At 36.3% G+C, this 3,523-nt stretch overlaps 1 pseudogene; it reads right to left on the bottom strand.

The window, feature by feature from the left end:
- Positions 1 to 2,230: 2,230 nt before the first annotated feature.
- Positions 2,231 to 2,886, bottom strand: LOC112605214 (annotated as a pseudogene).
- Positions 2,887 to 3,523: the final 637 nt, after the last annotated feature.

Below are 3,523 nucleotides of genomic sequence, written 5' to 3'. Positions count from 1 at the left end.
CACCAGAAAATCAGTTTGCTTGTGATCTAAATTTCAAAAAATAGTTTGAGGAAAACACAAAAAGAATCAACTATTTAAAGTCTTGTCCTTTCTTCATTGTACAACAGCTACTTCTACCAAAAACAAGGAGTATGTGGATACTTTCTAAGAACTCAAAAATGAGAAAACCAATATCAGAAGTCTGGGTGCATGAATATATGTGCATACATATGTACAGACTTAATCTCCATAGTCCCCAAAACTGATTTTAACGGGTAATCCCAATGTTCTAATTCAGAAAGGAGAGATACACAGTTTTGTTTCTAAATCAGTGGTATTACTAGATGAAATGTTTAGTAGAATACTGCACCTATAATTCAGCAGTACTTTGATTATATCCCATTGAAAAAATCAAAATAATAAGCACATTCTTCTAACAGCAATGAATTCTCCCATTTATTTATTTTGACATACTGATATTTCCATAAACTTGCAAGTGGAAGATAAGCTGTTCAATAAAAGCCGTCTTTTATATATATATATATAGTATACAGAAAATATTTTAAAAGTCTGTTTGTATAACAGATTATTTTGGTACTAACAAAAAATTAAGATACAAAGAATTGGCTAGAATGAAGCCATCACTAAATCAAGATACACAGGGCTTTCCTGCACTTCATTTCAGGAAAAAGAATTCCAAGTAATTCTTACTGTGTTAGAACAATAAAGTACATTTGTCACAGTATACATTATTGCATTCCCTTAAAGCAGGGACTATTAAAAGTTTTTAAATTAAACAATGTTCAGGCTTACTTCTGTCTGTACATTCTGGAATAATCGTATCACTGGTTACACACAATTCTCTCCTCATGCAAAAAACCCTCCTCCAAAACAACAACAACAAAAACCTCAGTTAGTTGTTTTCTTAAGTCGAAGTAAGTCAAACAAACTAATAATAGCAATTTAATTAGCAAGCTGTAAATCAGGGAGGTATAGAAATTCAGCAGTTAAACTATTTCCTGCCTACAGTACTGCCGTTACTCAATTTATTAGAAGAATTACTAGGCATTGATGGTCAAAATAAGAATTTCAATATTGCAGCAAATGACAGAGGAGTGAAAGAGTTCCTAATGTTGTTACAACGTTAATGATCCTTTAAAAGGTAAAAGATTGTGTGCATATGTGTGGAAAGGAGTAGGAAATAAAAGCAGGAGGTTAAGACAGGTATTTAAAGGGAATGCTGGGATAGCTACATTAGAATATTTATTTCAAAAAAAACTGCTCTGAAGTCTGCCCAGTGTACCAAAAACATAAAAAACAAAACAAAAACAAAAAACAGAGCCGACATTAGTGCAAGTTTAATCTGACAATTTATTTGTGGGGAATAAAGCTAGTTTGATGAGAAAAAGTTCAGTCCTTTCCTTGCAAACACAAAGAAACTCAACAGGAATTTTAAAGGTAGTAGGCCAGAAAATGTGACAGTAACTCTTATAATCCTTTTCAATTAAATAGACAAATGAAGTTGTAGACAAGTGTCAAAATACTATTCAGCCTGAATATTTATCAGTCTATATATCCTGTGGTTCAGTTGGTTTTTGATTAAAAAAACTCAACACGCTTTATAAGAGCTACCACCACATTTAGAGTGATGAAAATAAATTAGTTCCTCTTCCCCTTAAAGATGCTGTTTAACCTCTAATGCATGAAAAGCTATATACTATCTTATACATATTAACAAGTGTTTTTACATAAGTAATGCCGTTTTGGACTTACATATATGTAGTATACAGAAAATATTTTAAAAGTCTGTTTGTATAACAGATTATTTTGGTACTAACAAAAAATTAAGATACAAAGAATTGGCTAGAAATGAAACCATCACTAAACCAAAACCAAGACACACAGGGCTTTCCTGCACTTCATTTCAGGAAAGAAAATTCCAAGTAATTCTTACTGTGTTAGAAGAATAAAGTACATTTGTCCCAGTATACATTATTGCATTCCCTTAAAGCAGGAACTTTGATATTACACTGTATTTGTGGTAAAGTACTAGGCACAAGAATATATATCATTTAGGCATTTTCAGTCTAATCAGTCTCTAAGGTTATCATTTAATTCTTGGCAATATATAATAACTGGTATGCATTTTGGTACCTAAGTCACGAATTGTGGAGAACAAGAAGCAATGCATTAGAGTAACAGGGTTTATAGTAACAGGGTTTATATCCAACAACTGCAGTGTTGAACAAATCTATGAACTTCGCGATTTGTTTTGCTGTTGGTCACTTGCGGCAGATCCTTAATTTGATTCTTTCGTATTCATGCTTTCTCCATCTGCAGTCTACAACATTTCTTCACCTTTGTCATCATCATGTAGGTCTTTTGAAACTAATTGTCTAGCTAGTTTGATATTGAGTCCTTCATTGTAGTGAAGCTTCCTTTTCATTTCAAATTGTCTTTTTTTCTCATTCTTCGGCTGAGAGGTCCTCCTCTCTACTGCTTGCTAGTTCCCTGAACCCAATACTTTGGTTCCAAGCCTTCGGCAGCAGCTAATTTCTTAGCTAAGATATCTGGTACCACGGTTTCAGTGGTTTCTGTATCACTACATGCATCTTCATCATCACCTATTATACCATGGTAAGGAGTGCTTGGTTCATCTATTTTCATTAAACAATAGTCTTTGTCTGCTGGATGATATGTCGCCAGGATGTTCATTTTATCCGACTTCTGGCTTTTTTTACTCAGCTCTTTGTCGACACTTCCACGGGGCTGTTCTGACAAGGCCACCATAGAGGAAGTCCTGGATGTCTTGCTCTTCAGGATCCCCTTGATGGGCTGGTGCAAGGCTGCCATTGCCAGGCACATGGGCTGTGGGCTTAGGGTCTGCGAAGAGAAGGGTTGGGCACTAGCAGAGACCTGCAAGCAGCTGTGGAGCCTGCTCAGGGCTAAAGTGGCCACACCTGCACCTGCTGTCTCAGAAACGGCTACCAGAGAGGTTGTCAGGACACAATGACCCTGATGCCAGAGCCAATGCTGAACTGTTGGTGGCTCCTTGCATGCCCTTAGCTGCTGGCATTTGACCCTTAGCCACCTGCACTTGACCTGTGGCTCACAGGGAGACACTGGCCACAGATTTCAAAGGGTATCATCCTCAGAAAGGATGAGTTAAGTTGTGCTGCAGTAATAAGTAGCCCCAAATCAGCAATTTGCCACAGAGTTTCTTTTGTTTGTTTTTTAAATTACACTCTATTTCTCTCATGGCCAGCAGGAGGTTTGTTGCAGTTACTTAGGTATTCAGGCTGCAGAGACTCTGACTTTATATGGCTTTTATGATCTAGGTGCTGCAAAAAAATGTTGCAGTTTGTTTGCTCTTAGAATTTCTGCCCAAAAGTGATACTTACTATTTCAACTCATGTTTTACCATGAAAGCAAGTTACATGTCCATGCCTAATTTCAAAGGGCAGGGAAAGTAGATCCTACCATATGCTTAGAAAGAGAAGAAGCAGCAGCTGAATTTTTCTTCAGCTTAATTTAAATTCAGCTT

Source organism: Theropithecus gelada, chromosome 13 (assembly GCF_003255815.1).
Source record: "Theropithecus gelada isolate Dixy chromosome 13, Tgel_1.0, whole genome shotgun sequence".
Classification (NCBI taxonomy): Eukaryota; Metazoa; Chordata; class Mammalia; order Primates; family Cercopithecidae; genus Theropithecus; species Theropithecus gelada.
This window is presented reverse-complemented; position numbering and strand designations above follow the sequence as displayed.